The sequence below is a fragment of the Triturus cristatus genome, chromosome 9 (assembly GCF_964204655.1).
Source record: "Triturus cristatus chromosome 9, aTriCri1.1, whole genome shotgun sequence".
In the NCBI taxonomy this organism is placed as follows: Eukaryota; Metazoa; Chordata; class Amphibia; order Caudata; family Salamandridae; genus Triturus; species Triturus cristatus.
The window spans coordinates 194,450,506-194,475,195 of NC_140592.1; positions in this window are offsets into that span (position 1 = coordinate 194,450,506).

The window sequence follows — 24,690 nt, forward strand, 5'->3', positions numbered from 1 at the left end:
CAATGCTGTGCACAGTACTTTTACATTGTGAGGTGGTCTGCAGCCAGCAGATCCACCCGCAATGAAAAAGGCCCAGGATGCCCCCGCCAGTGTGGCTGGCGCATCCTAATGCACATGGCAGGACCACCGCAACTTAGGCGGTCGGTCCCTGGCTCCCTTGCGATCGTAATGGACCCCTAAGTTCGGACACTTCCTTTTTGCAAAATAATTTCATGTGCAAAGTAACCAGATCGCAGAACATTTAAACTTAAAAAATAAAACAAAGCCAAGCTTGTAGAGCATAGCTCTTTTCATGCACCGAAACTCATTTGCACGTGTGTAGCAGCCATTTAAATCTTTATCCTCAAATAGGAGACAATAGCACCCCAATCAACCATGTTAATGTTTGGTATTGTCAACATCCGCAGATCTATCTCGCGCATCACTGAATCAAAAGTATTTCATCATCTGTTGTAAGTGCTATTCTGCTTAAGTAGAACAAAACCAATGTTAAGTTCAACAGTCTTTCTGTCCAATTTATTTTTATATTGGAGAGTTTCAGAATCACTTAGTAGAATATTTATCTTGAGGTCTGCTGCAGCCAGATTGTCTTATTTAATTTATGAAAGGGAGGAAACACAAGCAACAATGACAATCCATTTACTGTTATTGAATTACCTAGTGCATGAGGCATAGAAAGTATATAGCCCTTCATATTGTATTTGGTTACTAGTCCTTCACGGGACTTTCATTTTACCGAATACCACAGTTTAAAAAAATTAACCAAGTTATTTACTTTCCTTTTCAATAACAGAAATCACATTGAGAATATTTTAGCTGCTTGAAGAACATATTTATGTTTGGTGTATTGACACAATTTTTATAGAACTGCTTAGAAAAATACAAATGATGAGATTGTGGTAAGTTCGAAATTGCCACGATTAAGATAGAGAAATCTATGAGGCTGATTACGATGGCCGCCCGCCAGACTGTCGGCGGTCCGACATAGGCATTATGATGCGACCGCCACCACGGTGGGCGCAATGCCTATCTTCTGTATTGCGGCGGGTGCTGCTGGCTACAGCACACACCACAATATAAAAAGGGGTCACTTGACATATCCCTGCACTGCGTGGCAGGCACTATGTGGTGCCTGCCACATGGTGCAGGGACATCCCCCCAGTGCCTACATTGGAGGGTCAGGGGGGAAGGAGGGCCCGCTATCGGCCCCTATGTCCCTTCCTGCCACCCTCTCCATGTCGAGTGAACTCCCATGAAAAGGCTGATGGGGAGGGACATTGTAATCCTTATGGCGGTGTCTGGTAGGCACCGCCACCATTGCAGGGATTGCGATGCCCTCCACCGCACCGGCGGGCTCAAGGAGCCCATCAGATCCATGGGGGTCGATGTTTCTGACCGTCATCACTCCGCCCACCATCCTAATGTGGCGGGCACTGAAGGTGGTTCTGACGGCGCTGAGACTACCACCGACAGCTTGTGGGTGGTGGTCTCTTTGGCCATCGTAATCAGTCCCCTATGTGCGTGGATGTTCAAACAGGCAGATTTTTGCCTGTTTCTAAGAGGAAATTTACACTTTAGGTGACATCCACCATTTTGATGCAGAATTATCAAACCACACTAGTAGTAGGATTATGAGTCTCCTACTCCTACATGAGGGGGTCAAGACTCCACACATAAATTTACAACCACATTTCTTCTGTACGCCTAGAGGAGGACTTCTCCCAAAAAGAAACAGAGAACTCAGTTAACGTGCTGGGCAACTCATATTGGAAAGGATAAAGTAGCAGCATTCTCCTGGCCTAACCCTCACATACCTGATATTCTGCCATGTTGCAGGAGCTGGCAAACTCAATCTGTGCATTGAGGGTGGAGGTACATATCATGTGGGTGCCACAAAAAGTAGCCAAACTAAATTAAGAAAATGAAGGAGATGTTTTCCAGGATACAGGTGGCAAAGTCTCTTCTTCCTCGATGTGGACTCAATTTCCTCTCCACCATGAGCCCGGCCTGCTATATGACCTGCCCGTTCTAAGGAATCTCAAATTCAGGCCAGGTAAGAACCAAATCACCTCTATATTTCCACAACATTAGTTCTCCCCACCCATATCCCGCTGTCCTCCCTTTTCAGAGATAGGCACATATTTCACAAAAGTTTCACACAATCGGCTTTAACCCCCCCCCCCCCCCCCCCCTCAGGTCAATTATCAGCTTTAATCCCACCCACCCTTTTGAGTGAAATGTAGTATGTCTGTCTTCACATATTCTAACATTTGTTTAAACTAACCACATATCAAATGCATTATAACAATATCTGGAGCAGAACTAGCTAGTGAAGTATGTGGCAGGGAACAACAAGGCCCCTTGTCTAAATACATTCCTATTTACCAGCCAGGAATTGGACATTATCATCCATATTACAGTCAAAGTCTTAAAAATCATATAGCTTTGTTTGTCTGTCGCTCAACAGATGTGAGTCATCTAACTGCATGTCAAGAAATGAGTAATTCACGTAATTTGCTTTTGTGCAATTAGGCATCATTTCATGAAGAATTATACATAATTATAGAAAAGCTCAGCTTCGTCATTTGGCGACTTATTTTAGTGCCAAATGCATCTTCATATCAATCTTTGAGGAAGGCACAATTTGACTTAAAAAGTGCAAAAAAGGCAAGTGGCGTGAGCAATATCCATTCTCATCCTGGCGGTTTGCATTATTCCAGTTCTTGGAAATACATTTTTACTGTGAACTGTGTGTAATTATATGACCTAATGGTGGGAAATATGTGCAATAACTGTAACATGAAATTACTGAAAAAACATGACTTATGCTGGTGTAAATACACTTTAGCTTGGGTCTATTCAAGAATAATGAACCGTCCACCACATCTTAATGATTTATATTTAGATTACAACTACCGACGGGAGTGAAATGTACAGGGATGGTGTTGATGGATACATGGCAGCAGATCGAACATTGTTAGAGATGAAAACTATGTCTGACTTTGCTTTTTGCTTTGAAGAAAATCAGTGGTGTAGCCAGAGTTTTTGCAGCATGGGCTGTTCCCTGAGTTTGTCGCCCTGTGACGGCCGTGCAATAAGAGCGGGGGTGGCAACAGATGACAAGTGGGGGGGCAGAGACGACAACGAGAGAGAGAAAACTTACCTTGCGCTCACCGCCCCCCTAAAAAAGTGCCACCGGGGCGGACCGCACCCCCTTAGCTATGCCACTGAAGAAAATTCAATAAAATGTGTTTAAAAAAAAAGGAATGATATACCATGTATAAATTAAGTCCCTTGAAGAAGGGCCAAATGGTAATGCTTTGGGGTTTTGTTGTACCAAATATTTACGAATGAAAAGTTTAGTTGATCAGAATAAATATTTCAGTTTTCAACTTACACTAGTGCATTATTGGTTTGAAACTGAGTAAACACATAAGCCTGGTTTGAAGTCAATGTACATAAACTGGGCTTCCTCCGGCACAATTCACACAACCTACACTCCATTCTTTTAGTACCCCAACACTGCCCTTAATGTATCTTCTGTATACAAATTGAGACAAGTGGAATGATTTAGAGATTGCCGGTGAATGGTTGAGCACAAAAGTGATGGATATCTTGTCCGCCTTATTACAAGTGTCAATAGTCATCATGTTTGGAGAGATTTTCCCGTCTTCAAAACTCTAAATCAGACACAAAGTACTCAACCCATACCTATACTATTCTTGAATAGGTCTAAAATATGATTATTGATATTATGCCCTCTTTCACATTACTTTGTTGTCAGTCCATCTCCCACCTGCCACCAATTCCATTTGTTTTGCATGTTTAGCATCTCTTGTCAACGGTTCTAATGACTGAACTTATAGGTCAGATGCTTGTGCCCTTAATTCACATTTTGCTACTTATTTGGTAAGTATATATATAAACCTATTGTCACCCACTCTATCCACCAATCCAACCATTGCAACAGAGTAATATGGCCTTTGTCACAGAAACCACCACTCTCTTCTGTCATGTCAAACTCTGCCTAAAATTACACGTTTATCCATTACAGATGCTACCCTGGAGACACCTCTGTGGATATTGACTGTGTAACACTAACAAGTTATCATGCCCTCATACACATACATCAGTGATGCAACTGCATGTGGTGCACACATGATATCTCACACATCAGGCAACAGAAGGGACCATCCTGCAAGCAGGAATAAGGCCCTTTGTCATCTGTATATTAAGTAAGTCAGTGGTCATAAAACCTGAACTACTGTTGGTCTCTATTGGTAAATTGCTATTCCAGTATGTCATTCTAACAATTATCTGCTCATTGAGACATTTCTGTATATGATAAGAATATGACACATATACATTTGAAGTTTTTCAGCATTTAAATCATGTTTCATCTGTCATGGTCTATATTCCCAAGCGTGCAGTCGAGATTTTTCCTGTCCCCTGACTCTCTCTAAGGGATAGTACAAGGCTATTTTGCCATAGACAGAGGGAATGCTCCATCCTTTAATTTAAGAATTGAGTGTTTCAGGAGGATGACCTCACGCATATATGTGATAGTATTTCACAGACTAATTAAACCTTGAACTGGATAATTTAGTTTAAAGACTTGGCAAATACTTTGGGCCCGATTCACAGAACTAACTTAAGACAAAATCCTAAACTTACTACTTTTGGTATTCACAGAAGTTAGGATTTTGTCTTAAGTTTGTCTTAAGACAGACTTAAGACAGACTTAAGACAGACTTAAGACAAACTTAAGACAGACTTAAGACAGACGTAAGTTAGGATTTTGTCTTAAGTCTGACTTAAGTCTGTCTTAAGTTTGTCTTAAGACAAATTTAAGAAAAAATCCTAACTTCTGTGAATACCAAAAGTAGTACGTTTAGGATTTTGTCTTAAGTTAGTTCTGTGAATCGGCCCCTTTATCACTGAGCCTCCTTTTTGTTAATTATCCAATAGGAGAAGACCATCAAATAGGTGCGTTCTGGATGACTATAGAACTAGTCTGTTGATCATCGTGGAGACATACCATATATATATACCTTGAGGTTAATGTTTGACAATGCAGTCTAATTCCCAATAATATATCAATTGGCTCTTTTTTCTTTTTAATCAAAATGCCCTGAAAAACATTGCAAAGGGTTTAATAGTGTCCCCATAAGTGATATGTGAATACTTACGTTACATATATGATTGCGTTATCAAAATATATCAAGGTTTTTTTTACTTAAAATTTAATATTTTTTTATCTTATTGTAAAATTTTGTACTGTACTGGGTGTTGAGCTAAGCTGGGCCCAGCACCTCCGCCAGCCAGCAGCAACTGCTGGCAGAGATCTAAGTTTGTGTGTGTGTTGCATGCATCTGTTGGGAAGGGACTGGGAGGTGTGATCAGTCAATGCTGAACATCGTGGGGTTTTGCCTGAAAACAGGACCATGTTTCCATAAGCAGTCACCCAGAAGAACAGGAGTCTAGTCCAAGTCAGTCAAGAACTCCAGAATCCTGTTCATTCCAAATTTTACTCTATATCAGTAAGGATCAGATGGAGACAGCTGTGTGGCATCTTAGGCTGCAAAGCAGTGGTTGAGCAGGTCTTTAAAGGCAGGCTTGGCTCACAGCTCCTCTGTTTCGTCTAATACCCTGCTTCGGCCAGGCACTGTTCTGTTTTGTGAGGGTGCCCTTGGCTCAGGGCCTCACGCTACCCCTTTCTTCCACTGCTAGCAGTATCTCGCTCATTGTAGTACTTTTCCTCCACTCTGCGGAGTCCATCATACTCCAGCATATTCGTATAGGCCTGTGTGCAGTATTGTGAAGAATGTCAACTTCTTGTGGAATCTACACACTCGCAGAGGGCAGAGTGTAGAGAGCTCTATTTTTGGAATACTGAGCAGGATTAAGGAGAATTTTGGGCTCAGGTTGTAAGGTAAGCGTTTCATCCATTGAGTTCTATAGAAAGAGCACAAAATGAGTTGGGTAACAGTACCTAAAGGTATACATTTTGGCTATATGTTTCGGTTGGTGGAAATCAAAATGAGTGTCCAGGCAAACAGTCATCCACACCCATGTGCAATACAGTCCTGAGAACCAGTCTACTCTCAGTAGCAAGTGGGGTCTGGAGATTGTAAAGCTGAGGCTCAGAGAGGGGCATGTCAGTGCAGGGCAAAGACGTTTCAAGTCATGGGCAAAGTGGGTAATTGCCAAGGGCACCCACCTTCAAATGGGCACCCTAGTAAATTGAGTGGAACAGTCAATACCCTGTTATAATAACATTCCTCATAAAAAGGTTTATTTTTCTAATTTGGCAGCTGATCATGTTTAACAGAAACTAAGGGCCTCATTATGATGTCGGGTGGTCGGACCACCGGCCCATATTGCTGCGGTCGGGAGACCACCGGATGAGCATGTGGTGGTCCGACCTCCCTAATTTGATTTGACCACCAGGCTGGTGGTCAAAAAGTCATCGCTGCCATGGTTGGGGCATGCTGAAGCCATGGAAAAGGGCTCCCATGGAAAAGGGCGGCAGCATATGCTATCGCCGTGCAGCACCTCCTGCACGTCTGTGCACCGTGTGCCATGAACCATGTCATGCATGGCACATGGTGAATGGAAGTAAGTGAGGGCACTATATATGCCCCCAGGGCACTATTCATTGGACTACGTAGATCGGGCCCCTGATCCCTTTCTGATAGCTTTTTCATGACAGGGTTCCCACCATGAAAAGGCTGTCAAAAACTGACATTGTAATCCTGACGGCGGTACCTGCCTTAGCACCGCCGTCATTCTGGGATGCTACTCTGACCACCACACCATCAGGTTCTATGATCCTGGCATAGGTGGTGGTGATGAATCCAACAGCATAGGTCCAACTGCCAGTATCATAATACGGCGGTCGGACCGAAGTGCTGTCGGTGGTCAGACTGCCACTGACAGGCTGTCAGCGGTCAGACTGCCGGCATCGTAATCAGGCCCTAAGTGTTTGTGCAGGGGCAAAGTCATGAAAAGTGAAACAAAACAGTTGAAACTCTTTCAAGGGCATCTACAATTCAGCCCAAAAATATTTTTGCACTAAAAAGGTGCACTTTTCTCAGTATAAATAGTGTTTTGCACTGCATTACTCCACTTTGAATCAAGATTGTTTTACTTGGCTGTAAATTGGGTGGAATATCTACTAATTTAGCCAGAATGAGCTTTGCACCAAAAAATATTATGCCTCCATGAAGAAGGCGCTAACAAGCAGAAATGTTTTAATTTCTGCAACCATTTCTTACATTGTATATATAGCACACATACAATCTGTGGAATTTTTAAGAAAAGGATTTTGTACTGGAATGGATATGCTACCAGTACAAATACATTGCTGGAAAGCACACTTATACCTGTGCACCATGCTGCAAAGGTTGTGCACTATATCAGGGCTAGTGATGAGAAGCAGGACATTTTTAATAAATGTGGCTCTGCATCGCTTTCTCCCCCTTGTGCAACTCAGTGCAGCAACTTTGGTTGCTACCATGTGTTTTTCCATAAAACTTAATCTTCCCAATAGTGAGCATGTCGGGCCTTCCTCACACTTTTAGGCAGCTGGTGACAAATCCATCTGTTTAATTTCTCACTCCTTACTTTACCTCATCTCACCTCACCTCACCTCGACCTTAACTCTCTCTCCTAACCTCTCTCTCTATCTCTACTTCTCTGTGTACCTTCATCCTCTCTCTTTGTCTCAGCACTTTCTAACTCATCTTGGTGTACCTCACATCTATCCCAATATACCCAACATACCTCACTCGACTTTGTTGTGCTCTACCGCTCATGTTCTCTATCTCATCATTTTCTATTCCGAACTACCCTTTTTCCATCTGACCTCCATATATGTCTCTTCCAACTACTTCACTTCTCACACAACCTCATCTCTATTCTAGCTCCATCTCTTTCTCTCTCCAGGGCTCTACTAATTTACCTCCCTATGCCTCTATCAGCCCTTTCTCTTCATCACCACACCCCCTTTCATTTCAATAAAATTTCTCTCTCTAACTCACATCTCCCTCATTAATTCTGGCTAACCACTAAATTTACCCCACCATTAGTTCACTACCTCACCTTTCCACCTCCTCTTTCTCTCATGCTATCTCCGTTCCCTTTTGTCCACCTCTTTAAATACCAAAAGGTAATCATTCACAAACCCGATGCAACTCATTGGCACACTATTTGTCAATCCAGACTTCCTTTGAAGCTCCGGCGTTGTAAGGTCTCTGATCAGGAATCCTTATAACCATCCCAGACTTCATTACTTTGCTCCCATCTCTAATACAGAGATGATAATTATACTAAACAAACGACCTTTGGGATCACCAAATGATCCTTGTCATCTTTCTATTGTGTGCTCCTATTTTAGCCCCCATGCTTTTCACTTTATCAAAAGCATCATTCACTTCAGCACCTTTACTGGAGTCATATAAATCTACAGTTGCAGTTCCTATTTTAGAAAAGGCCAATGCCAATCCATCGGTCCGGGCAAACTTCAGATGTATCTCATTTCTGCCATCTCCAGTAAAAAGACTTGAATCCCACCTAAATTCTTTACTAACTGAGCATTTGGAACAGCACTATTTCCTGGATACCTCTCCATTTGGCTTTAATGAAACCCATAGTGCAGAATCCCTACTTCTTACTGTTTCGGAAAACTTGAAAAGTATATTAGACAAAAATGGTACAGCCACCTTTATATTGCTTGATTTATCAGCAACCCTGAAAACCATCTATCACAAAATTCTTATTCATCGAGTTGAGGAGATTGGTGCTGAAGGGTCTGCCTTAGAGTGGTTCATTCATTTTCTTTCTGACAGGCTTTATTCTGTCAGACTTCCTCCATATACATCACAACCTATTCAATTTGACTGTGAAGTGTCTTATGGCTCTGCCCTTTTTAAATATTTATATGGCCCCTTTGGCTAAACTTATCTGGTGCTTTGGCTTTGAGTTATTATTCTGTGCGGATGATAAACAGCTAATTGTGTAACCTGTAGATTTTAATGGTCTCACCATACAACGCTTCAGCCAATACCTGGTATATGTAGCTTCATGGATGAACCAAAACCATCAGAAGCTTAATTCGGAAATGACTGAGTACTGATAATGGCCCCATTCAAGAGGTCTGGAACAGCGATTGGTATCCATGTAACAAAACAGCCCAGCAGACCGTAAAACAAGTCCACAAACAACCAAAACACTATCCAACATAATTACTGATCAGACCAGCCCACCAGACACTGCCTGATTGCCCTATGGGCTAATCAGACCCCGAGTATTAGACGTGTAACTCAGACTGTTGTTGAAAAATCAATGGGGGATATTCTCAAGAACCTGTGATAATCATCGCCAAAATAGGTTAACGCAATCTGTCATTTCGCTGTCTATCGCAGGAAAATAACTCTGTGTTAACGTCGTATTCTCAACTCGGCGGTAAAATGTGATAGTATCCCGACAATGCGTCAAATGTCCGCGATGAAAGTCCCTGGACGGCGATAAAAATCTCAAGCCTAACATGAAAAAAGTGGTGATGGGCCCAACCCCGATAAAATATCAGCGAGAAACTGCGCCAAGCCTGCAATTCACACACCCCAGGCGGGAAAAATCACTATAAAAGCACCAAAAACAAAAAACTGCGAAGCACAATAGAGACAGCCGGAGCAAGTACAGAGGACAACCAGAACTCCACAAGCCCCACGGAGGACCAGCCTGGGACCTCGGGGTCAGGGAAGGGCAAGGAGAAGAAGAAGAGGAAGACGCGGTTCAGTTCGCAGGAAAACAGGATCCTGATAACGGTGGTGATAGAACAGCATCAACTACTGTTCGTCTCCTCCACTGTGTCATTGGCAACACAAAACGGAATATGGCAGTCCATCGTGGACAAGGTGAAAGCAGTCGGAGTGCTGAGGAGGACAATGGAAGAGGTCAAGAGGCGCTGGAATGATGTGAAGCGCAAAACCAAGAAGAAACTTGATAACAACCAGAAGGCAGCAATGCAGTCTGGAGGTGGGAGTCCAGTGCTACAGGAGGTGCTGGATGAGTTGGAGGAAATGGTGTCCCCAGTCCTCAGTGTGGAGACGGTGGCAGGAGTTGGGGGACCGGACACTGCTCAACATGACCTGACACAACAACAACAGGGTGAGTAACGACCAGGGACTGGTGGGACTTGGGAAGATGGGCACAATGGCACACATGCACAATTAAGTATAGCACAGTGCACACCCATAATGACTCTGGATCTTGTCCCTGATCCCCTTAGCACACTGCAGCACCCCTACACACAGCAAGTAGGCCCCCGTCGACTATGTGCCTAGAGAGGGCCCTTCACACACATCACCAATCTCACAATCAACCCATGCACATGTGCCAAATAAGGGTGGGCGTAGTGGGCGTAGTGGGGCTACGTGAAGCAGCACGTAGTGTGCCCAAATCTACGCACACTACGTGCTTCGCGTAGCCCCACTCCACGCCACCCGCCTCCCGCCAGCCCTCCTTTTAAATCAAACCCCCGCATTTACAATAAATACAAAATTAAAGAAACTTACCTGAAACGCGGCGTCTCCGGGGCTCCCTCTTCCATTCCCAACTTCTTCTGACAAATGCGCATGCGCGGAAGCCCGCGCATGCGCATTTCTTGCGAGAAATGCGCATGCGCAGGCGTCCGCGCATGCGCATTTGTCAGAAGAAGTTTGAAATGGAAGAGGGAGCCCCGGAGACGCCGCGTTTCAGGTAAGTTTCTTTAATTTTGTATTTATTGTAAATGCGGGGGTTTGATTTAAAAGGAGGGCGGGCGGGAGGCGGGTGCAGCGGCAGGCAGCTACTCTTCGCCCTGGGTGTGCTTAGCGCTAGCCTGCTTCGCCTACTTCGAAAACTGCGAAGCAGGCAGCGCTACGTACACTACGTGGGCGAAGCGTAGTGTCTCGCCCAGGGTTAGTGCCAAACCCAGCAAAGAGGCGTGTCTGTGAGCTACACTCACAATGCAAGTGACATTGCATGTGACGAATAGCATGGCTGCAGTCAATATCCAATGACAAGTTGCACACCACGACACTGAGGTGTCTGAGTATGGACCACATCTGTAAAGGAGCAGGTCACACTCTGACACATCCACGTGCACAAACAACCCCTGACATCAAAAACACATCTGCAGACAAACCATGCCCCAGAGTCCCAACTGCCACCAAGAGCACAATTCACCCAAGTATGCAATATCTCAGCACTGTATGAGCACAGATTTCAAAGGTACACCACCTGAAAGGGACAAGGGGCAGCAAAATCACAGCTGCAGGTGTGACTCACCCAAAATGCAGCACACACACATAACATTCAGAGCACAACAGCATTGACAACAATGTGGTATAAACTGCAACACGTACACAACAGAACAGAGTACACAGCTGCTGTCACTTGTGTGTAGAAACTGGCCAATCACAATTGGCATAGAAGGGAAATGTGAGATGGCAATGTACAAGTACAAGCACACTTCGGTGATGTTGACTAAATGTTCACTGTCCCTCATCAACTCGGCAGCTCCTCCCAAACTGTCACAATGTACATTGTCATGCAGTCTGTATGTAAACTTGTACAATGCGTCAATATACATGTGAACACAATGTTAAACTGCATCTCCACTTCACATTGCAGGGGGAAATCAACACCTCCTGCAGACCAGACCCAACAGCTCTTCACTGATGATGAAGATGACCTCCCCACCATCGACCCCGATGCCCTCCAACAGCTCATGGACACCCTCAGCACCCCACACCCAGGAGCAGGGCAAACTAGCTGCATCAAGGAGACCCCATCCCTGCACAGACCACACAGCAGGAAGCACTCACCACCACGGCTGTCTCCCAAGACCCCCCGAACAACACATGGCATTTAGGCCTGGGCTAAAATTCCGTTCCGCTCGCGGAAATTGCGATAATTTGAAATTTTTCACTTTCCGCGGAGAGCGCAAAAATGTCAAAATTTCTGCAATCCGCATTTTACCGGAAATTTTTTGCTTGCTCGCGCTGTTAAATAATACATTCTCGTGTGCGCGCGATCGCCTTACCTGAATCCCCGCGTTCGCCGACAAGTTTTCCCAATCCGGTCGTGTTCTCCACGAGATGTTGGATTGTTGGTAGCCATTTGCGCTGTCTCGCGACAGTTCGCGCCCGCAGTAACGTCATTCGTCGCGCGATCACGTCTTTTTTCTCGCGATCATGCACAGCGAGACAAGTGAAAACAAGATGGCCGCACCCGCGAGCAACCGCATGGGTAAGTTGGCGAGCCGCGACTATGCAGAAAATACCGCGAACAGGCGGGGGAAAAATTTCTGCATCTTCGCGATATTTCCGCGTGTTTGCGGAGATTTGTAACATTTTCGCGATAATTTGCGAAAGTGAATTTCGCAAATTCAGCCCACCCCTAATGGCATTCCAACGCCGTGTGTTAGGGTGCCAGGAGAGGATGGCTGATCAGGTGCGAGTGGAGTTTGACCGCATGGCAGCCAAGCTAGATGCCATACATGGGTGTCAAAGTCCCATCAGGGACCACTTACAGTCATAACAGACACCCACAGTCTAGTCAGAGTGGCTCCAGCGATGTCAGCCGGGAGTTGGGACACATGCGGAGGATCATGGATAACATGGTGTGGATGCAGGCGGAAAGAATGGCTGCCATGGCTGCACTCCAGCGAGATGTAGCAGGGGTCCTCCATGCCCTGCAGACCCTCATCATGGCATTGCTGCCACAAGGCCTGGTGCGGATGAATGCTGTTGCTACTACTCCATCCACATCTCCGCCCCCTGAAGTGTCAATGCCTCACAGTGCAGCACACCTTCCACCTCCAGCCCCTGATGTGTCAGTGTCACACAGTGCTGCAGACAAAACCCCACCACCCACATGTGAGGCACATGAAACATCAGAGGAAGAAGATGAGGATGATTCTGACTTAGTGTTAAGAAGAAAGTGGTAGCATTCATCTCAGCCATATGGCCTGATTCTGCTTGGTTCTGCCCTCTGCATCATCACCTTCCACTGTCCCCCGATGCGACACTCACCTTGGACCTCGACTTGGACTGCCATGTTCTGTTTGTTTACCAATGACACAGCAATCTGACTGTGGATTGAACCCTTCCTCTACCGATGAGCTTGTCAATCCCTAAAGGACTCTGGCTGGCCCTTCATGGGGCAGTAATGTAAAGAGGGATTTGCATGGCCCTGTCTTGCTCCAGCCTCAACACTCCACAGAATGTGAATAAAATATTCCAACTCGCACAGATGTGTCTTGTCTATGATCAATCAAGTAAGAAAGTATGGATGAATGTAGGGGCAGTGATTCCCACTCACGTTCATGTTGCTAATGTTGTGGGACTTGAGTCACAGGGTACAGCTCTCTGCATCATGGTGTTACATATTTGGCCCCAAAAGACGCACTTTGACTTTCCTTGGTCACAAATGACAGCCTTCATGTAATGAATTTTTTCACAAGTGATACGCTGCTGAGTGGGATTACATACTATACGTGACACCCTGAAATGGCATTTTGAAAACGTGACACCCTAAACAGCTCCTCTGTACAGAGGTGACACACCCACCATCTACTTGCCGTATGTGAGGTTGTTAGCACTAAATGTTGCACTTACACTTGTCAGAGTGATGCGCTTAAGCAGATGAGTGGCATGCACACAGGGGATGTGTGTTGGAAAGAATTTATTTGCACATGCTGTGCCTGTAGTCATTTTGTCCTGTCCCATTATTGGTAAGCACAGTCACAATGTGGTGTGCTCACGGGAAGAAATGGTTAATGATTGTGTTCCTTCGGGCTATTCCTGCTGCAGCTGCAGTGGGGTGTGGTCAAACCTGCCTCATCTTCATCATCATCGTCCGGTGCATCTGTCTCTGAGGTCCATGGTGCATTGGTTCGTACACATATGTTGTGCAACACACAACATGCATTGATCATCTTGCACACTATTTCCGGACTGTACAGGAGTCTTCCATCTGTGATATCCAGGCACCTAAAACGTGACTTCAACAAGCCAAATGTGCGCTCCACAATGCATTGTACTGCCTCTGGGCCTGAGTGTTCGTGTCTCGGAGGGGTATCATCATCCACGGGCAGAGTGCATATCCTTGGTCACCTGTGACAGGGGGGAGAGATATATGTCAATAGGTGGTTTTGCATTCTGTGTTAGTAGGCTTATTAGTTTTGTGGTGTGTGATGTGTGCAACTTTGTGATTCATGTTTGACATGTATTGCTTGTGGCAAATGGGCGGCGTCGATGTGTATTACGTTGCCTCACAGCTGCTCCTCATTTCCCCGAGCCTAATTACTTGTGTGCACTGCGAGCTTGCATCACTTACACTCCTAAGACACACCATTGTCATGACTGTATGCGCATGTCCACAGGCCTGACAACGATACTGTGACATTGGCCGTTGACGTTGGTCGCCACGTGTGTGTAGGCCTATGGCCAGGATATGGCGGACACAGAGACACATGCAGTAGTTACTTTTGTGGCCATCCCTGAAGTGAAGCACACCCAGAGCCCTGGGCTATTTGTTCCCACTCCTACGCTGGAATGGCATACGCCGGCCCAGCCCACTCAGCTTCTGCTTACAGGGGGGACGACATAGCTACATGTCCAAGGTCTTCCCCGCTGCCTGAGGTAACATGGTTGCATCCACTGTCCACAACACTGCATGCACCAGGAGTATATGGCCATATGGACATGTCTGTGCTATGCATACTGGAGTTTGTCCAGCACATCACCACCACACATGGCATTGTGTATATTCTTATTCATGGGTCACTTGCCTCCTTTGCACTGACTTGGTTCCCACCTCTCCCTACAGTCCGCAATTGTGTGGCAGAGGTGTCATGCCATGGATGGTTTGTCAACATGGCTGGCCACGGTTATCACAGTTACTTGTGCTGTCATGTCTGGTAGGTGGGCATGTTATTTGGCATGTTGTATGTGATTTTGTAAAGTGGGCGTTCCCACAGTTGTGAGTTGCATGAGCGTGGAGTTGAGGTGTGTGGTGTGTTTATTTAGTACTTACCAACGAGCAGGGCATGTCCATAGGTGCCATCCTCGAAGCGCTGGTTGATGATGGACTGACGGAAGATGTAGGAGTCATGCACAATGTCTGGGCAGTTGGCGACGATGTTGGTGAAGAATCCCCAGAGGTCCACTATTGCCTACACATTGATGGAATGCATGTGCTTTCTGTTGTGGTAATTGAGTGCAGTGTCGGCAGGGGGCACAAGAAGGACATGTGTACAGTCAATTGCCCCCAACACGTGCGGGAAGCCAGCTATGGCGTAGAAGCCTTGCTTGGTCTCCAGCTGTTCCTGCGCAGTGTGGGGGAAGTGAAGATGCTGGGGAACCAAGCTGATGATGGCATCCTGGACAGGTGTGAGGAACTTTGATAGGGCTGGCTGTGAGACTCCTCCCACTCTGGCAGATGTTGGTTGGAAGGTACCAGAGGCCAACAGGTGCAGCACAGCCAGCAGCTTTGTCTGTGGAGGGATGTTGGTTCTCTGCTGTTTTGGTACCGTCAGCCTGTGGGCAATGTGGGTCAGGATGCGGAGGATGGTTGTCCTTTTAAGCCTGTAGTGGGCAATCGCATCCTCTGGTGTTAAGTCTGTGAAGCTGGTGCGTCTTCGGCAGGTCTGCTGTCTTGTTCTGCACTGCCTTAGTGGGAGTTCGGGGGGGGTTATCTGAGGAGGGGCCTGGGGGTGATGGCTGTGGGTGTTGTGGCCCTCTTGGGTCTCTGAGCTGCATGATCAGTAGCTCCATGAGATGTGTCGTTCTTCAGATGTGGCTCTGGGCTGGCCTCCCTTTTATACTGCAGGTTGTCGTCCTACTTAACACCAGTAGCAGGCAGGTGTTAAAGTCCTGCTGCTAACACGCCTTACCACCTGGTTTTGGATCGCACCGCCGATCTGGCTGGCCGTTGGGAATATCGCGAAGTGGTGCTTTCGTCTGTTTTTGCAAGGGAACACCTTCTCTGCATATCATTAGCACTAGTTGTCTCTCTCATCCATGGAGGTGTTTATTGCAGCAGCTATCGCTGGAAAACTGGCGATGTCGGCAGTTTGCACCAGCTTGAGAATAGGGCGAAAACTCTATCGCCACTTTTGCGGCGCTAAAGTAATGTAATGTAATGTAATGTAATGTAAAGGCGTACTTATAAAGCGCGGCTACCACTCCAAGGAGTATCTTGGCGCTAATTCAACCAGATGGAATGGTTGGGGGGGGCAGACAAATTCACGCTAACACCAATACCTACACCATTGCTAGGCAGGCTGCATCAGTAAGAGAAAAAATCCATGTCTTCAGGGCCTTTCTAAACAAAATCTCCTGAGACAGGGATCGAATCGGAGCGGGAAGATTATTCCAGGCCTTAGCGCCCAAGACGAAGAGAGATTTGCCACCTTTAGTGGTTAACCTGAATTTGGGGATAGTAAGCAAATTCATTCCTGAGGATCTTAGGCGGCGTGTTGGCAGGTAACGTTTAAAACCATTATACAAGTATTTAGGACCTCTCTGATAAAAGGCCCTGAACGTAAGCAAAAGGATCTTAAAAAGAATCCTTTTGCAAATAGGAAGCCAGTGCAGCGAATTCATAGCTGCTGATGCTGAGGATTTACGAGGCCAGCGGAGTACTAACCGAGCCGCAGCATGCTGGACTATTTGTAGTCTATGTAATACAGATTTATTGGCTCCAGCATATAGACTGTTACAATAGTCCAGCCTGGAGGCAATTAAGGCCACCGCGACTGTCTTTCTAGCTGGCAAAGGCAGAAGATCGAAAAACTTCCTTAGAGATTTTATCATGCAAAAGCATGATCCCGCTACCGTCAATGCTTGTTGTCTAAAGGAAAGTTGATCATCGAACTTAATGCCCAGATTTCGCGCAGAGGTAATAGTCATGGGAGGAACCTCCGCATCGTCAGGCCAGCAAGATAAAGGAGAAAACAAATTCTGTTTTCCAACGGGAATGATTTCGGTTTTCCCGGCATTGCATTTAAGGTGGTTGTCCGCCATCCAGTGAAAAGTAGCCGCTAGGCACTGTCTAAAATTATCCTCAGTTTCTGACTGGTCATTGTCCAATATTAAAATAAGCTGAGTGTCATCAGCATACGAAATACTATTAATCTGGAAGCTAGTAATTAGTTTCATTAAGGGGACCATATACAAATTAAATAGCAGAGGGCTCAGGCTTGATCCTTGAGGGACGCCTGAGCTAAGGGGCTTAGCCTCTGATTGAAAATCACCTAATATTGTGATTTGACGCCTATCTATAAGAAATTTTTTTAGCCAAGCCAGCACCATCCCACCTATACCTGCGGCAGCCAAGCGGTTCAACAAGATGTTATGTGAAACCGTATCAAAGGCTGCCGACAGGTCAAGTAGGATTAGTACAGCTTTCTTACCCTGATCCAGGGCCATCTGAAGGGTCTCTGCTGAGAACAGCAGGGCAGATTCGGTGGAGTGATTGGCCCGAAACCCTGACTGATTAGGATGCAGAATGTTGTTTCCTTCCAAGAAGTTTGTGAGTTGATAATTCACGAACTTCTCGGCCATTTTGGATACAGCCGGGAGCAGGGAAATTGGCCGTAGGTTAGAAAGGGTGGTCGGGTCAGCTAGTGCCTTTTTCTGCAACGGCTTGAGAGCTGCAAGTTTCCAATCATTTGGAACTTCTGCTGTAGCAAAAGATGAATTAATGATCCTATTAAAAATGGGGTTCGTTACTGTGGCTAAGATTTGTAAGACTGATGGAGGGCAGGGATCAAAAGGAGAGCCCGATTTACAAGCGAAAATGGCCTTTAGCGAGTCTTCCAACGGAATATAAGAAAATTTTTCTAAAATGGTTAAACCTTTCTTGCTCTCTGTATTTTCAGTAGTTTCTGAAATAGACGATATTTGCGGGAATGTCCTAACAATATCAAGAATTTTGTTTTCAAAATAATCCGAGATTTCATCACAGAGTTTCTGAGATGGAGGGATTTCCTGTAAGAGAACAGAAGGATTTGTGAAGTCCTTAACTATTTTAAAAATTTCTTTTGCTTTTTTTTCTGGAGCTACCATAGAAATGGCCTGTAAATAATAGGCTTTTTTAGCTGATTTGATACTAGCATGATAGCTTCTTCTTGCTTGTTTGTAGGAATCGCGGGCAGAGGCTTCGTATGACATGCGCCATCTCCGTTCCAATTTTTTTAACGCTGTCAATTCTAGACTCAAGGCAGATGAGAACCAAGGGGCCCTCCTTTTTAATGTTCTACTATTAAAAGTTGAAATCTGAGACCTAATAGGGTCTAAACGGTAGCTTGCCTTGGTTAACCAGTCACAGAGACCTTGATTGTCTTTGGATGTATTTCCTGTTTCCCTAGGAGCACTAGATGTAAGAAATTCAATTACATCAGGTCTACTGGGTAATTTCTTCCAGTTTGGTTTACCCATAGACTTAGAGTTAAATTTATTATTGGACTTGGGTATCATGTTTTTTTGATTTAATGTGATATGAAAAGGTATAAAAAAATGATCAGTCCAGATCTGAGGGCAAGGCGATTTTACAGCAAGTCCAATAAAGTTAGAACAAATACAATCCAAGAGATGACCTCTAAAGTGTGTACTTTCATTGGTCAGGAGAGTGAGTCCAAGAACCTTAATGATCTCCATAAAGCAGTCAACTCCAGGAGCTGAGGGAGTATCAAGATGCAGGTTTAGATCTCCTAGCATAGTAAAATTGGCAAATCTAAGCACTAGATCACTTAGTGCATTTCCCAGATTGTTTAGGAAATCTTTCGAAGGGCCTGGGGGCCGATAGACCAATACACCTGAAAAAGTAAAGGACTCATGAATCATCAGAGAAAAGACTAATGCTTCAGCTCCTTTGATGTCTTCCAATTCATATGCAGAACATTTTAAGGAATTCCGATAAATAATAGCAATGCCTCCTCCTCGTTGTGTGGGTCTATCTAACCGCTGAATGGCATAATTCTGCGGTAAGGCTAAGGCTACATCAGGGTTACACCACGGCTTCAGCCAGGTTTCCGTAACCAATAGCCAATTAAGCATATTGTCGGAAATCAGATCATGAACATTTTGGGCGTTTGTACAAATCGACCGAGCATTAATAAGGCCACCTCGAAGAGTTGTCGAGTTAGTAATTGTCTTATGATACGACGCGTGAGGAGCGGGATATAGCACATCCACCCTAGGCAACATATCCAATATAACCATGACGACAATAGCAGATCCTACTCACTTACTTCAGAGGTACCGCTTCCGCGCCTCCTTGGCGCTGACGGGCGCAGACGGGCAGGACTCTGGCCCGAGTCAGGCACGACCGCTGCGCGTTACCGCTGCGCGAGCCAAGGGAGGGTTAAATAGCAGCTCCCCCCCGGTTCAGCTGAGCACTAGAGCGCTCAGTGCAATGGCGCTACCAGCTAATCCAGTCCCCCAAGATGGCGGTGAAAGTTTAAAAGATCGGCAATACAACCCGCAAAACAGCGGTGAGGACACGTTTTAAGATGCAAGAGTGTGGGCAGTTACAATTATAATTAAAAGCAGGGTATACAATAAAACAACTCAACATAAATACAAAACTAGGAAATGTAATTAAAAACGCTAATGCAATAATATGCAGCAAGCGAAGTGCGAGCAAGTATAGAGCGCTGCGATTATACGTCTGACTATCCCTTAGGGCATAGAACTAGGCGGTCAGCTTAAATAGCAGCTCCCCCCCGGTTCAGCTGAGCACTATAGCGCTCAGTGCAATGGCGCTACCAGCTAATCCAGTCCCCCAAGATGGCGGTGAAAGTTTAAAAGATCGGCAATACAACCCGCAAAACAGCGGTGAGGACACGTTTTAAGATGCAAGAGTGTGGGCAGTTACAATTATAATTAAAAGCAGGGTATACAATAAAACAACTCAACATAAATACAAAACTAGGAAATGTAATTAAAAACGCTAATGCTATAATATGCAGCAAGCGAAGTGCGAGCAAGTATAGAGCGCTGCGATTATACGTCTGACTATCCCTTCGCAATAAATAGGCAATAGATCCTTGAGAATATGCCCCAATGTGTTTCTATGTTGTGAAACGTTAAGGGCCAGATGTATCAAGTAACCATTTTGCGATTCCCTAATTGCGATAAATCGTCAATAGATCCTTGAGAATATGCCCCAATGTGTTTCTATGTTGTGAAACGTTAAGGGCCAGATGTATCAAGTAACCATTTTGCGATTCCCTAATTGCAGACCGGCATGTATGAAAGTGTGTTGAACACTTTCTGCCATTCCTAGTGGAGACAAATGACCTACCTCATGAATATTAATGAGGTAGGTTGCAATTTGCGACCCCCCCTAGGGATCGCTAAAATTACGGGGATGGTGGTCTGCTGGAGTCAGCAGATCACCATGTCTGCAATTGCTTTTAACTAAAGCAAACATTTTTTGCAGCTCGTTTTCCTTAAGGGGAAAACGGGTTGCATTAAAAAATGAAAAATATTTTGTTTTCCTTTTTTAAGAGCAGGCAGTGGTCTGTGGCACCACTGCTTGCTCTGATTTTTTTTTCCCGCAGCCATTCCCAAAGAGGAAGGGATCCCTTGAGGGACCCTTCTCATAGCTGAGTTGTAATAACTTTATTTCGGTCAACAGACCATAAAAAGTGCATATAAACTATATCAACATGAAAATTAAAACAATAAATGGTGATAAATATTTAAGAACAGGTTAAACTATAAGTTATCACTATGCATAATATTAAAAAACAATAGACACAACAATTTAGGTTAAATAATTTCGCCTCCTACGCCACATGTAAAACAAATAACGAGAAACCGCAAACACAATAGGAGGATGAGTGTCGTAGGTCAATATCCTACAAGCCTGTGTAAAGTGCAAAAGTCCCAAGTTCTTACAGATAGAGGTCAGCCAGCGTTTTCTAATTGCAGAATAGGCAGAGCAAAAGAACAGTACATGGGGCATATTCTCAATTTTGTAAGTGCATGCGGGGCAAGCTTCAATATTGGGTTTAAACCATTTGGAAGTAAGGGACCTTATAGGAAGAGTACCATGCCTTAGCTGAATATACAGCTTTCGGGCTGCTGGGGGTTCAATTAGATCCATGAATTCCTCAACCTTGGGTTCTGATTTTACTAGAAGGAACTCAGATGTCAGCCTACCCAGTGATGCAGAGCTCATTAGTGTTAGGTAGTTTAACGTACGTATCTGAGAGAGGAGTATATTCTTAGATATCCCGGGGCAACAGGTCTCAGGGGTATCCCGTAATCCGGAGGAGCCTAGCCGGGTGCTAACTGTACTAATGTACTGAAGCCATGGAATCGTTTTATGTTTAAGAATAGGCCAAATCTCAGAGAATTCTGCTCTGTAATCAGCCAGTTCAGGGACGGACCACAAACTCTTCCAATACATAATTGGTCTAGCACTTATGATCTCCTCTATAGGAAGCAAGCCAAGATCAAATCTAAGAGGGATCAATGGCGTACTAGACGGTAACCCGACTAAGTTTCTAACAAAAGACTGCTCCACCTTTTTGAGATCCGTAATCTGCTTGTGCCCCCAAAGTTCAGCCCCATAAATTGCTGCCATTCTTGCTTGATGGCAATATATTTTGAGTGCTGGGGAGACCGGCCTAAAAGTAGATTCCCTAAGAACTTTACTTAAACCCCCCGCTAACTGAGATAGCTTAAGCGTGGATTTGGCGATCTGCTTGTTCCAGTCAAAATTCTCAGTAAGAGTGACACCCAAATAAATAAATGTTTTTACCCTTTCCAGGGGGGTACCATATAGTACTGGGTTTGGACGTACACGCTTGGGGGGGTTAAAGATCTTAAACTTTGTTTTTCCTAGATTGATTTCCAACCCCCGAAGTTCACAGAACTCCACAAAGCCATCGAGTGTTTTTTGAATGCCCGATGATGTTCTAGACAGCAACAATGTGTCGTCTGCGAACATCAGAGCGGGCACTATACCTGTAGCCAATTTAGGGGCGTCGTTGTTTACCACACCATTCAGTTGTTCTATGAGGCCATTTATATAAAGGCTGAATAAAGTTGGTGCCAGCACGCACCCTTGGCGAACTCCTTTTTGGACAGGGAATTGATCTGTTAGTTCACCGTACCTTCCACACCTGACCTGCGCAAAATTATTTAGAGGGAGCCTCGAAAGAATGGCTAACAAGTAGGGCAGGAGGCCTAAATCTGCTAGCACTCTCCAAAGTTTTCTACGCGGGACCAGGTCAAATGCTGCCCGCAGGTCCACAAACACAAGGTAGAGGTTGCCACCCTCCACCTTTGCTGTTTTCCAATACAGGACCTGCAGGCGAAATATCTGATCTAGGGTGGAGGTACCAGACCTAAATCCTGCCTGGAGTGTAGACAATATCCCCTTTTCCTCAATCCACCCGAGGATCCTACCAAGGATAACCCTCCCCATCAGCTTTTGTGATGTATCAATTATACTGATGGGTCTATAGTTAGAGGGGGTTAGTGGGCATCCCTTTTTTAGAATGGGCACGATTTCTGCTCCTAACCAAGTAGGAGGCAGATCGTCACCCTGCAAAATACCATTAACTAAAACAACCAGATAAGGGGCCCAGATTTATGGTTGCGTCCCAAACAAGTCCCCTGGCAGTTTGTCCAAACCTGGAGCCTTATTTGGGAGCAAATTTCCTAACGGCGTCTCTACCTCGGTCAAGGTAAAAAATTGATCTGGCTCAAGGCGTGAACGGGCGGCAATTAACCAGCCCTGCTCTTCAGCCCCACTAACACTTTGGGGTTGCTGGAGTTCAGTGAAGTTATCAGGCATACCACCAGACTCAGAAATGCCATAAAGAGCACAAAAATGGCTTTCCCAGATAGAAGGGGCAATGCTGGGGGCGAGTGCGGGGATATGCCCACTAAGTCCAGATGCGACTATCGACTAGGCCTGGGCCAAAATTCCGTTCCGTTCGCGGAAGTTGCGATATTTTGGCATTCTCGCGTTCCGCGGAAAGCGCGAAAATGTCAAAATTTCCGCATTCCGCAGCTTAGCGATAATTTTTTTCTTGCTCGCGCTGTAAAACAATACATTCTCGCGCGCGCGCGATCGCCTTACCTGAATCCCTGCGTTCTCCGACAAGTTTTCTTGACCCGGTCGCGTTCTCCACGAGATGTTGGATTTTGGTAGCCATTTTGCGCTGTCTCGCGAGAGTTCGCGGCCGCATTCAAGTCATTTTTCACGCGATCACGTCATTTGTCGCGCGATCAGGTATTTCTTCTCGCGATCATGCACCGCGCGAGTATGAGAAGATTGAGATCTCGAACATGTCATTCTACATCGCGAGCCAGAGAATGAGGACGCGGGCACATGAAATCGAACGCGAACAGGAGAAAGAGACCGCGAACACGTCATATCCAACGCGACAGGGACAAAGAAGAGAACGCGATCATATCGTTTTCGACACGCCGGCGGAAGTAATGTGAAGCTGGAGAACTCAACAATGTAAAATTTACAATTTGGAGAGGAATATCGGCTCTAGCAGCATGAAACCATCTGCAAATACTGATTTTGGATGAAAAGAACTCCTTACATTCACATTTGGCTTTCCTTTTTTGTGCAAGGACTCCAGGAGTCATTTTTTTTTTACAAAGTGGAGAGAGGGAGGAAGTGACACAGATTCTCCAACTTCCTGTTCCTGTCCAGCAGGCTCCTCCCAGTGCTTTGTCCATCTCCTGCTCATTCTGCCTTTGGATTTGGAGCTGGAAAGATCTCTCTTTTTGTCTGCTGCATCATTGCAATTGGATTTCAGGATTTTTGGAATAGGATATTTTACAAGTAAGTGGTTGTTGTGTTTGATTGTGGGCATTGCAGTTGTTGTGTAACTACAATTTATTTTTGATAATTAATTATCATCATTCCTTTTTTTTTTTTTTAATTTATTTTAATTTTGTGGGTTGTAGTAGTAGGCCCGAGCTAGCCATGGGCATGGCCTCATGGGTGTGTGTGTGCATGATGAAGCAACTGTTCCTTTTGTTTTTTGAATATATTTCATTTTCAATCACATTTAGGGCATGGATGGCATTGGATTGAGTTGGGGAAGTGTGTATTTTGGGGTGGCCTTGCTGATGTTGTTGGGGCTCTCCATGTGGCTGGTGGCCATTTTGAGGCCTAGGCCTGCAAGCTTGCCTGGCCTTGTCTGCCAGCAGGCCTGCTTTCATCCACTGCTACCAGAGCAGGTAGCCACAGCTTTAGTAATCTACTGTTTTCTGTGTGTTCTGTTGATTTTAGACATCATTTTGGGCATGGATGGCATTGGATTGAGTTGGGGAAGTGTGTATTTTGGGGTGGCCTTGCTGATGTTGTTGGGGCTCGCCATGTGGCTGGTGGCCATTTTGAGGCCTAGGCCTGCAAGCTTGCCTGGCCTTGTCTGCCAGCAGGCCTGCTTTCATCCACTGCTACCAGAGCAGGTAGCCACAGCTTTAGTAATCTACTGTTTTCTGTGTGTTCTGTTGATTTTAGACATCATTTTGGGCATGGATGCCATTGGATTGAGTTGGGGAAGTGTGTATTTTGGGGTGGCCTTGCTGATGTTGTTGGGGCTCTCCATGTGGCTGGTGGCCATTTTGAGGCCTAGGCCTGCAAGCTTGCCTG